Source organism: Leuresthes tenuis, unplaced genomic scaffold (genome assembly GCF_036924035.1).
Source record: "Leuresthes tenuis unplaced genomic scaffold, fLeuTen1.0.hap1 SCAF_10, whole genome shotgun sequence".
Taxonomy (NCBI): domain Eukaryota; kingdom Metazoa; phylum Chordata; class Actinopteri; order Atheriniformes; family Atherinopsidae; genus Leuresthes; species Leuresthes tenuis.
This window is the reverse complement of record NW_027325364.1, coordinates 27,056,431-27,068,386: the sequence shown is the minus strand read 5'-3', so window position 1 is coordinate 27,068,386 and position 11,956 is coordinate 27,056,431. Positions and strand designations below refer to the sequence as shown.

Here is an 11,956-nt window from a genome sequence, read left to right as displayed (position 1 = left end):
CACCAAATGAGGTCTCCTTTTTAACTTCAGCTCTGCAATCAACCCCCAGGGACTCAAAGTTAAATGCAACATTGCGTCAGAGGCCAACACCGAGAGTCCGAAAAGGAAATATAGATCACCCTACTCACTTTTCACCTAAAGAAATGAAGGAAGAGCTAGTTTCCCAAGAAATAACCTGTGTGTAATTTGTTTTGATAACTTCGAAAAACGAAAATGACATACCTACTTTCCTTTATGCTTTTAATGGTTCTCACCTTCTCAACACTAAATGTGAGAAGTGTGAAATCAAAGACAAGAGCCCAGAGTATTTTATCCTTCTTAGACTCCATAAAATCAGATGTGTTTTTAATACAAGAATGTGGACTACCTTTTTTAAAAAACCATAGACAATGGGAGGAAATGTGGCCCCATTTATCGATATGGAGTGGCTCAAATCAAAATAAAAATGATGGTGTGGCCATTCTAATTAAAAATCCGCATGTTCTGGTGAAAGGTAGCACAGTGGTGAGAGACGGACGGGCACTTTTAGCACACTTGAATTTTATGGGGCAAGACTTTAACCTCTTAAATATTTATGGTTTCAATGGAAAAAATGAAAGGTATGACCTTTTAGAAGATATACAGCTTTACATGCTAGGGCAAGTACCTTTAGTTGTAGGAGGGGATTTTAACTGTATCTTGAGCAGGAAAGATAGAAAAAGAGCAGGGGTAGATTTTAATGTGGATAAGACTTCGATTTTACTTCAGGGCATATGCAGGGATTTTAAGCTTACTGACTGTTTTAAAACCATACAACCCAGAGAGGAGGGCTTCACCTGGTTTAGTCATGATGGCACCAGAGCCTCTCGCATTGATTATTTCTTTACTAGAGATTGCCCACCCACTGATGTTAGATTAACCCCTGTTTTCTTTTCAGACCACCTTATGCTCTCCTGCACCCTTTCACCCCCTTCTGGTGTGACGGTAGGAAGTGGTCTGTGGAAACTCAACTGTTCCCTGTTGGAGGATGAAATCATAGTCAGTCAGTACAGGGAATGTTATAAAGAGTGGCAGACCCTTCAAGACCTCTACGAAACACATGCACAATGGTGGGAAATGGTGAAGGAAACGACCCAGACATTTTTAAACAGCAAGGTAAACGTAAAAAAAGGAAAGAGAATAGATGTATGATGGGACTACATAAACGCTTACAGCGCTACTTTAAACTAAATCAGTGTGGCATAGACTTTAAAGAAGAAATCAAAGATGTCAAAAAGGAAATGTCAGTTTTAGCAGAAATAAAGAGTAAAGGAATTTTTGTAAGAAGCAGGGAGCAGGAAATTGAGGAAGATGAAAAAGAAAGAAAGTTATAAATAAAAAGGAGTGTATTCAAAATCTAAAAAGAGAAGATGGGTTTTTAACAAAATCCACACAAGAGATGATTGAAACTGTACATACCTTTTATAGTAACATGTACAAAGAGAAACCAGTGCCCTTGGAAACATCGGCAGAAATCTTAAAATTCGTTGACAAAACCGTAAAAGAGAATGCACACTTGACAGAATTTTACTGCTTTAGAGTTAAAAAAATGCCTAACAGGTTTTAAGAGAAGTCGAGCTCCGGGTTTAGACGGGCTTCCTGCAGAATTCTATCTGACCTATTGGGACCTTTTATCATCAGACATTTTAGATGTTTTTAAAGATTTTGAAAAACTCGACCGACTGCCTGACAGTTTTAGAGTGGGAATAGTGACTCTACTTTATAAAAAAAATGATAAGACTGACCTAAAGAATTGGAGGCCCATCACACTTTTAAACTTTGACTGTAAACTTTTTAGCAAGGTTTTAGCGACACGGATGTCCTCTGTTTTAGAGGAGGTAATTCACCCAGACCAAGCTTGTGCCATCTCAGGGAGACAACTCACCGACAGCCTCGTACTGATTCGAGACATCATTGATTACGCTAGAGACAGAAACACCCGGCTTGTCATCTTAAATTTAGACTTTGAAAAAGCATTTGATCGGGTCTCGCATCAATATCTCTTTCAGGTGTTGCAGCCATCGAAAAGGGCCCGATTGTTCCTACTTGGTGAGCTTTGCTTGGTTGAGACGCTTGCCCCCCCCCCCCCCCCCCCCCTGCTCCTCGGCTGACCAAGTAGAAACAATCTATTCGATGGCTGCCTTGTCTTTTACTCTGTGCAAAAGACAAGGCAGCCACAAACACCACGGGAACACCGTATTGAGGCTTTGTTCTGACCACTCATTCGGTGTCGCGTTTCTTTCAAGCAATTCTCCCGGTTAGCCCGCACTCGGCTCGCTCCCAGAGCCGTGTTAAAGTCCACTTCGCATTCACTCTCTTTTCTCAGCAGATTAAAAGAAAGTTTCATCTTGGGCTCCCTGAAACTTCCATCCTGCACCGCTGTTTGCTTTTTCACAAGAGCAGAGGAGAGCGCACCGTTCCCAGCGGCACTGCAGTACCGGGTCGAGGCTTGGAGTGAACGGAGCAAGCTTCTTTTTCAACTCCTATTCTTAAAAATCCATTTAATATGTTGTCCTCGTATAGAGGACATATTAAACTGATAAGAACAGATATTACACTTGATCTTAGCCAAAAGGCCGAGAAGCGATAACTTTCCACTGTTTGAGGTCCGAGGGCCCTTGCTGGCACAATGCGCACTTGTAGCAGTGTTCTTTTTATGGCCATAGGTGGCCAGAGTGTCACGTTGCACCTCCGCCCACCCGCTGCACTGAGCACTCTTCAGCCCTTTTAAATGGTATAACTTTGCACTCCCGCATGCTCCAGCAAGCACCATTCAAGCAACAACTTTGCACTCCAGCTTCGAACATCGGCACAGTCGCAACAAGTAAGGCGACTCTACTCGGAGAAGTAACTCTGCAAAGTAGCAAGATTTCTTTTGCACAGACAGAAAGGGCTTCACCCGCAAAGGTAAAGCCTGCCAATAATAGAAACAACTCATTAGTGCTGCTCTCCACGGAAGTCTTTAGTAAAAGGCGAAAGACTTGTATGTTATGAAGAGAAACCAGAGTACGATTATCCGTCACTGCGGGAGCAGGGCATCAGGCTAGTTGGTATAGCCACCTTCCCCATGGTGAGCTTTGCTTGGTTGAGACGCTTGTTCTGACCGCTCATTCGGTGTCGCGTTTCTTTCAAGCAATTCTCCCGGTTAGCCGACACTCGGCTCGCTCCCATAGCCGTGTTAAAGTCTACTTCGCATTCACTCTCTTTTCTCAGCAGACCCTTGGGATTTTATCTATAAAATGAATTCCTTCACTCAAACTATGTGAAAACTGCTTTGTCCTTAATATTTACCATGTCTAGAAAGATTTAAACAAAAAAAACAACGTTGTACTTTGCAGTAAAAGAAAGAGCAAATCTAAAGTTTCAGGAATCCGAGAATAAGCTTACTTTCATGAGTTCTTCACGATTTCGGATTTTGCTATAAAATGAATTCCTTCACTCAAACTAAATTAAAACTGCTAAACCGCTAATCTGTTACATGTAAGGCAGATGTCAAATTCACCGAAATAGGATCTAAGGGTATTCGGCCAATCGAGCTGTAGCAGCTTCGGTAAAAGAGTATAAGTTGAAGAGTTTGTGAATAAAGGTGTGCGCACACATAGTGAGCTGTAGGAAAATAGGCAGGGAGCAATGCCGGCTGGGGTATATGTTCTTGTATGTTGTCTGACTGTTTGATTTGAATGTGTTGTGTAAGTGTCCTGTTGAATGTTTGGGCTTTGACACTTCACTGTGGTTGTTAACTGTGTGGTGTGTCCTGAAATGTTATATGTTTGGGCTGTGTGACATGCTTAATGCTTGTCAGTAGCTACCCACTTATTCATATATAGCAACTGACAACATAAGAAGTCTGGACATACTTTGATAGTAGTTGTAGAAGTATCCTTATTGATAATAGATAAACTAATTCATAGTGATAGAACAGTAGATGAACAGGTGCCTGCACGTCTCACGAAAATAAAATGGGTGTATGATTGCTGACGGCAGAGCAATACTGCCAAACTTATGAGTTCTTGTGGCAAACTTGATTCAGTGTCTTGACGTGTATACGCTGTTTTGCTGACTTGATTGTCACAAGAAACAAAGTGTGTTTGATAAGATCCGACCATTTTATTACGGGAGGATCAGTATGTATGGATTCTGATGTGACTGATAAACCCATTCGTATCTTAAGCATAATCTAATACGTGAGACAACGCCCTGGCACACAATCAAAAAAAAAAAGAGAGAGCGGTTTTGTGTCCCCACAGTCCATAATGTAGAAAAGAGAGAAAAAAGCCTTTCTGATTTGGTGTGTGTGCTCATAGTGCAGAGTGTAGAGAAAAGAGAGAAAAGAAAGCCGTTTTGGTGTCACGGGTGTTGTGACTTACACACACACATTTCTGAATTGAGAAAAGAAATTATTTTAGAGGAAGCAGTAGAGTTTAGATCCCACATTTGTTGATAGGCATTCATTTATTTCTTCACTTCTGATGAAGTTTCAACAATAAACAACAAACTTTGTATTATGAGAAAGAACCAGACTCATTCTTCAGGAATCCGAAAATAAGCACGAATTCGGATTCTCCTATAAAACGAATTAATTAACTCAAACCAAGTTAAGACTGCTTTGTCCTTCATATTTATTCATGTCTAATCAAGTTTCAACGATAAACAACGTTGTACTTTGTAGAATGAGAAAGAACTTCTTCAGCAATAAGCATCTCTCGACATATGACGAAATACAGATTTTGCTATAAAATTAATTTCTTCTATCAGCGTGACTTAAAACTGTTTGTCCTCCTTATTTATCCACTTCAAATCAAGTTTCAACAATTAAAAAAAAATTGTAGTTTGAGAAAGAACAACTTAATCTTCAGCAATCAGTATAAAAAGAGGGTAACAAAAGGTGCAAATGCCAACCATACATCACTAAAAGGTGGAGCGGAAGTATTCAGCTGCAAGTAGGTGTGAATGTTCGACCATAATTTGTAAAAAGTGGGTAAGAAAAGGTTCGAATGCCCGACTAAATATTAACAAAAGCGGGAGGAGAGGTCTTCGGATGAGAGTGGGTGAGAATTTCCTACCATACAAGTATGGTGGAGAGGAAGCTGTGATTGGCCGACAATAGTAAAAAGCAGGTGAGAAAAGGTGCGAATGTCAAAACATACATGATCAAAACAGGGAGCGGAGGTGTTTGGCTGCGACAAGGTGTGAATGTCCACCCATAATTAATGAAAAACGGGCAACAAGTAGGTTCGAATGCCCAACCATACATCATCAAAAGCAGGAGTGGATGTGTTCGGCTTCAAGAAGGTATGAATGTCCATAAATAATTGCTATAAAACATGAAAGAAAATTTTCGAATATCAAACCGCACATAATCATAAGCGGGAGAGGAGGTGTTCCGCTGCAAGAAGGTGTGAATATCCACCCATAAATACTGAAAAATGGGTAAGAAAAGGTGCGAATGCCTTACCATACATCATCAAAAGCAGGAGTGGATGTGTTCGGCTACAAGAAGGTTTGAATGTCCGACCATAGTTTGTAAAAAGCGGGTAAGAACAGGTTCGTATGCCCGAATATACACCATCAAATGCAGGAGCGGAGGTGTTCGGCTGTGAGTAGGTGTGAATCTCCAACCATAATTGCTGAAAAATGTGTTAGAAAAGGTAAGAATGCCGGTCCATACATCATCAAAAGCGGGAGAGGTGGTTTTCGGCTGCAAGTAGGTGTGAATGTCCAGCCATAATTACTCACAAATGGGTAAGAAAAGGTAGTATTGCCAGACCATACATGATCAAAACAGGGAGCGGAGGTGGTTAAGCTGCAAGAAGGTGTTAATGTCCGACTAAAGTTTGTAAAAAGCGGGTAAGAAAAGGTGCGAATGCCCGACAATGTATGATCAAAAGAGGGAGCGGAGGTTTTCGGCTGAAAGAAGGTCTGAATGTCCAACCATAATTTGTAAAAACCGGGGAAGAAAAGGCTCGAAAGCCCGACTATACACCATCAAAAGCTGGAGCGGAGGTGTTCAGCTGCAAGAAGGTCTGAATGTCCATCAATAATTGCTAGAAAACATGAAAGAGAATTTTCGAATATCAAACCGCACATGATAATAAGCGGGAGAGGAGGTGTTCAGCTGCAAGAAGGTGTGAATGTCCACCCATAATTACTGAAAAATGGGTAAGAAAAGGTGCGAATTCCCAACCATACATCATCAAATGCACGAGTGGATGTGTTCGGCTACAAGAAGGTTTGAATGTTCGACCATAGTTTGTAAAAAGCGGGTAAGAAAAGGTTCGAATGCCCAAACATACACCATCAAAAGAGGGAGCCGAGGTGTTCCGCTGTAAGAAGGTGTGAATGTCCGACCATAGTTGGTAAAAAGCGGGTAAGAAAAGGTTAAAATACCCGACTGTACACAATCAATAGCGGGAGCGGAGTTGTTCGGCTACTAAAAGGTGTGAAAGTCCGACCCTGGTTTTAAAAAGCGGGTAAGAAAAGGTTCGAATGCCCGAACAAACACCATCAAAAGAGGTAGCGGAGGTGTTCCGCTGTAAGACGGTGTGAATGTCCGATCATAGTTGGTAAAAAGCGGGTAAGAAAAGGTTAAAATACCCGACTGTACACAATCAAAAGAGGGAGCGGAGTTGTTCAGCTAAGAGAAGGTGTGAAAGTCCGACCATGGTTTGTAAAAAGCGGGTAAGAAAAGGTTCGTATGCCCGAATATACACTATCAAAACCGGAAGCGTAGGTGTTCGGTTGCAAGAAGGTGTGAACGTCCGACCAAAGTTTGTGAAAAAGCAGTTAAGAAAAGGTTCGAATATCTAACCAAACATAATCAAAAGCAGGAGCAGAGCTGTTCGACTGCAAGTAGGTGTGAATGTCAGAGAATAATTTGCAAAAAGCTGATGAGAAAGGGTGAGAAATCCCGACTATACACCATCAAATGCGGTAGCGGAGTTGTTCGGCTGTGAGTAGGTGTGATTCTCCAACCATAATTGCTGAAAAATGTGTTAGAAAAGGTAAGAATGCCGGTCCATACATCATCAAAAGCGGGAGAGGTGGTGTTCGGCTGCAAGTAGGTGTGAATGTCCATTAATAATTGCTTTAAAACATGAAAGAAAATTTTCGAATATCAAACCTTACATGATCATTAGCGGGAGAGGAGGTGTTCAGCTGCAAGAAGGTGTGAATATCCACCCATAATTACTGAAAAATGGGTAGGAAAAGATGCGAATGTCCAACCATAAATCATCAAAAGCAGGAGTGGAGTTGTTCAGCTACAAGAAGGTATGAAAGTCCAACCATGGTTTGTAAAAAGCGGATAAGAGAAGGTTCGAATACCCGAATATATACCATCAAAAGCGGAAGCGGAGGTGTTCGGCTGCAAGAAGGTGTGAACGTCCGACCAAAGTTTGTAAAAAGCAGTTAAGAAAAGGTTTGAATATCCAACCGAACATAATCAAATGCGGGAGCAGAGCTGTTCGACTGCAAGTAGGTGTGAATGTCAGATCATAATTGCTGAAAAATGTGATAGAAAAGACTAGAAAGCCGGACAATACAGCATAAAAAGCGGGAGAGGTGGTTTTTCGGCTGCAAGTAGGTGTGAATGTCCAGCCATAATTACTCACAAACGGGTAAGAAAAGGTAGTATTGCCAGACCATATATGATCAAAACAGGGAGCGGAGGTGGTTCAGCTGCAAGAAGGTTTGAATGTCCGACTAAAGTTCAAATATATTAACAAAAGCGGGAGGAGAGGTCTTCGGATGAGAGTGGTTGAAAATTTCCAACCATAATGTATAAAATGCGGTGAAAAAAAGGTGTGATAGAACACTAAAAGGTGGAGCGGAAGTGTTCGGCTGCAAGAAGGTGTGAATGTCCGACTATATTTGGTGAAAAGCAGGTGAAGCAAGGTCTGAATGCCCAACCTTACATCATCAAAAGCGAGATCAGAGGTGTTTGGCTGCAAGAAGGCCATAGTTTGCCAAAAGCGGATAAGGTGCGAATGTCCGACTAAATATCAACAAAAGTGGGGGCGGAGGTCTTCGGATGCAAGTGGGTGTGAATGTCCGACTATATTTGGTGAAAAGCAGGTGAAGCAAGGTCTGAATGCCCAACCTTACATCATCAAAAGCGAGATCAGAGGTGTTGGGCTGCAAGAAGGCCATAGTTTGCCAAAAGCGGGTAAGGTGCGAATGACCGACTAAATATCAACAAAAGTGGGGGCGGAGGTCTTCGGATGCAAGTGGGTGTGAATATCCCACCATACAAGTATGGTGGAGAGGAAGCTGTGAATGGCCGACCATAGTAAAAGGCGGGTGAGAGAAGGTGCGAATGTCAAACCATACATAATCAAAACAGGGAGCGGAGGTGTTCTGCTGTAAGAAGGTGTGAATGTCCAACCATAGTTGGTAAAAAGCGGGTAAGAAAAGGTTAAAATACCCGACTGTACACAATCAATAGCGGGAGCGGAGTTGTTCGGCTACTAAAAGGTGTGAAAGTCCGACCATGGTTTGTAAAAAGCGGGTAAGAAAAGGTGCGAATGCCCGACAATGTATGATCAAAAGAGGGAGTGGAGGTTTTCGGCTGCAAGAAGGTCTGAATGTCCAACCATAATTTGTAAAAACCGGGGAAGAAAAGGTAAAAAGCCCGACTATACACCATCAAAAGTGGGAGCGGAGGTGTTCAGCTGCAAGACGGTCTGAATGTCCATCATTAATTGCTAGAAAACATGAAAGAAAATTTTCGAATATCAAACTGCACATGATCATAAGCGGGAGAGGAGGTGTTCAGCTGCAAGAAGGTGTGAATGTCTACCCATAATTACTGAAAAATGGGTAAGAAAAGGTGCGAATGCCTAACCATACATCATCAAAAGAGGGAGCGGAGGTGTTCCGCTGTAAGACGGTGTGAATGTCCGACCATAGATGGTAAAAAGCGGGTAAGAAAAGGTTAAATTACCCGACTGTACACAATCAAAAGAGGGAGCGGAGTTGTTCAGCTAAGAGAAGGTGTGAAAGTCCGACCTTGGTTTGTAAAAAGCGGGTAAGAAAAGGTTCGTATGCCCGAATATACACCATCAAAAGCGGAAGCGGAGGTGTTCGGCTGCAAGATATTGTGAACGTCCGACCAAAGTTTGTAAAAAGCAGTTAAGAAAAGGTTTGAATATCCAACCGAACATAATCAAAAGCGGGAGCAGAGCTGTTCGACTGCAAGTAGGTGTGAATGTCAGATCATAATTGCTGAAAAATGTGATAGAAAAGACTAGAATGCCGGACAATACATCATCAAAAGCGGGAGAGGTGGTTTTTCGGCTGCAAGTAGGTGTGAATGTCCAGCCATAATTACTCACAAACGGGGGAAGAAAAGGTAGTATTTCCAGACCACACATGATCAAAACAGGGAATGGAGGTGGTTCAGCTGCAAGGTGTGAATGTCTGACTAAAGTTTGTAAAAACCGTGTAAGACAAGGGGCGAATGCCCGACAATGTATGATCAAAAGAGGGAGCGGAGGTTTTCGGCTGCAAGGTCTGAATGTCCAACCATAATTTGTAAAAATCGGGGAAGAAAAGGCTCGAAAGCCCGACTATACACCATCAAAAGCGGGAGCAGAGGTGTTCAGGTGCAAGAAGGTCTGAACGTCCGACCAATAATTACTGAAAAATGGGTAAGAAAAGGTGCGAATGCCAAATCATACATCATCAAAAGCAGGAGCGGATGTGTTCGGCTACAAGAAGGTTTGAATGTCCAACCATAGTAAGTAATAGGTGGGTAAGAAAAGGCTCGAATGCCCGACTATACACCATCAAAAGCGGAAGCGGAGGTGTTCGGCTGCAAGACGGTGTGAACGTCCGACCAAAGTTTGTAAAAAGCATTAAGAAAATGTTCGAATATCCAACCAAACATAATCAAAAGCGGGAGCAGAGCTGTTCGACTGCAAGTAGGTGTGAATATCAGATCATAATTTGCAAAAAGCTGATGAGAAAGGGTGAGAATGCCCGACTATACACTATCAAATGTGGGAGCGGAGGTGTTCGTCTGTGAGTAGGTGTGAATGTCCGACCATAATTGCTGAAAAATGTGTTAGAAAAGGTAAGAATGCCGGACCATATATCATCAAAAGCGGGAGAGGTTGTGTTCGGCTGCAAGAAGGTGTGAATGTCCAGCCATAATTACTCACAAACGGGTAAGAAAAGGTACTATTGCCAGACCATATATGATCAAAACAGGGAGCGGAGGTGGTTCAGCTGCAAGAAGGTTTGAATGTCCGACTAAAGTTTGTAAAAAGCGGGTAAGACAAGGTGTGAATGCCCGACAATGTATGATCAAAAGAGGAGCGGAGGTTTTCGGCTGCAAGAAGGTCTGAATGTCCACCCATAATTACTGAAAAATGGGTAAGAAAAGGTGCGAAAGCCCAACCGCACATGATCATAAGTGGATGAGAAGGTGTTCGACTGCAAGTAGGTGTGAATGTAAGATCATAATTTGTAAAAAGCGGGTAAGAAAAGGTAAGAATGCCCAACCATAAATTATCAAAAGCGGCAGCAGAGTTTCGGCTGGTATTTATCAATGTCTAGATAGATTTCAACAAAAAACAACGTTGTACTTTGCAGTAAAAGAAAGTGCAAATCAAAAGTTTTAGGAATCCGAGAATAAGCTTATTTTCATGAGTTCTGCACGATTTCGGATTTTATGTATAAAATGAATTTCTTCACGCAAACTAAGTTAACACTGCTTTTTCCTTCATATGTACCCATTTCTACATATATTTCAAGCATAAACTTCCTCATATTACCCTGAATGAGAAAGAGCCACACTTGTGATTAAGCCATACCTCCCTTTTGAGGAGTTCTGCATGATTTGGGATTTTATCTATAAAATTAATTCCTTCACTCAAACTATGTTAAAACGGCTTTTACCTTCATATTTATCAATGTCTCGATAGATTTAAACAAAAAAACAACGTTGTACTTTGCAATAAAAGAAAGAGCAAATCAAAAGTTTTAGGAATCCGAGAATAAGCTTATTTTCATGTGTTCTGCACGATTTCGGATTTTATGTATAAAATGAATTCATTCACTCAAACCAAGTTAAAACTGCTTTTTCCTTCATATTTATCAATGTCTAGATCGACTTCAACAAAGAACAACATTGTATTTTGCAGTAGAAGAAAGAGCAAAACTGAAGGATCAGGAATCCGAGAATAAGCTTCTTTTCATACGTTCTGCATGATTTGGGATTTTATGTATAAAATGAATTCCTTCACTCAAACTAAGTTAACACTGCTTTGTCCTTCATATGTACCCATTTCTACATATATTTCAAGCATAAACTTCCTCATACTACCCTGAATGAGAAAGAACCACACTTGTGATTAAGCCATACGCCCCTTTTGAGGAGTTCTGCATGATTTGGGATTTTATCTATAAAATCAATTCCTTCACTCAAACTATGTTAAAACGGCTTTTACCTTCATATTTATCAATGTCTCGATAGATTTAAACAAAAAAACAACGTTGTACTTTGCAGTAAAAGAAAGAGCCAATCAAAAGTTTTAGGAATACGAGAATAAGCTTATTTTCATGAGTTCTGCACGATTTCGGATTTTATGTATAAAATGAATTCATTCACTCAAACCAAGTTAAAACTGCTTTTTCCTTCATATTTATCAATGTGTAGATGGATTTCAACTTCTTCTACTGCAAAGTCCAATGTTTTTCTTTGTTGAAGTCAATCTAGACATTGATGAATATGGAAGGACAAAGCAGTTTTAACTTGGTTTGAGCAAAGCAATTTTATAGCAAAATCCGAAATCGTGCAGAACTCATGAAAGCAGGCTTATACTCGGATTCCTGAAACTTTAGATTTGCTCTTTCTTTTACTGCAAAGTACAACGTTGTTTTCTTGTTTAAATATTTCTAGACATGGTAAATATGAAGGACAAATCAGTTTTAACAT

The 11,956-nt window shown here is 41.0% G+C and overlaps 2 non-coding genes across 2 annotated transcripts; both read right to left on the bottom strand.

Moving 5' to 3' along the window:
- Window positions 1-2,422: 2,422 nt before the first annotated feature.
- On the bottom strand, window positions 2,423-2,606 carry LOC140317145 (U2 spliceosomal RNA). Its single transcript, XR_011917488.1, has one exon. It is a non-coding gene; the product is annotated as a U2 spliceosomal RNA (small nuclear RNA).
- A 308-nt stretch (window positions 2,607-2,914) lies between these two features.
- LOC140317223 (U5 spliceosomal RNA) lies at window positions 2,915-3,028 on the bottom strand. Its single transcript, XR_011917556.1, has one exon. It is a non-coding gene; the product is annotated as a U5 spliceosomal RNA (small nuclear RNA).
- Between the last annotated feature and the right edge of the window lie 8,928 nt (window positions 3,029-11,956).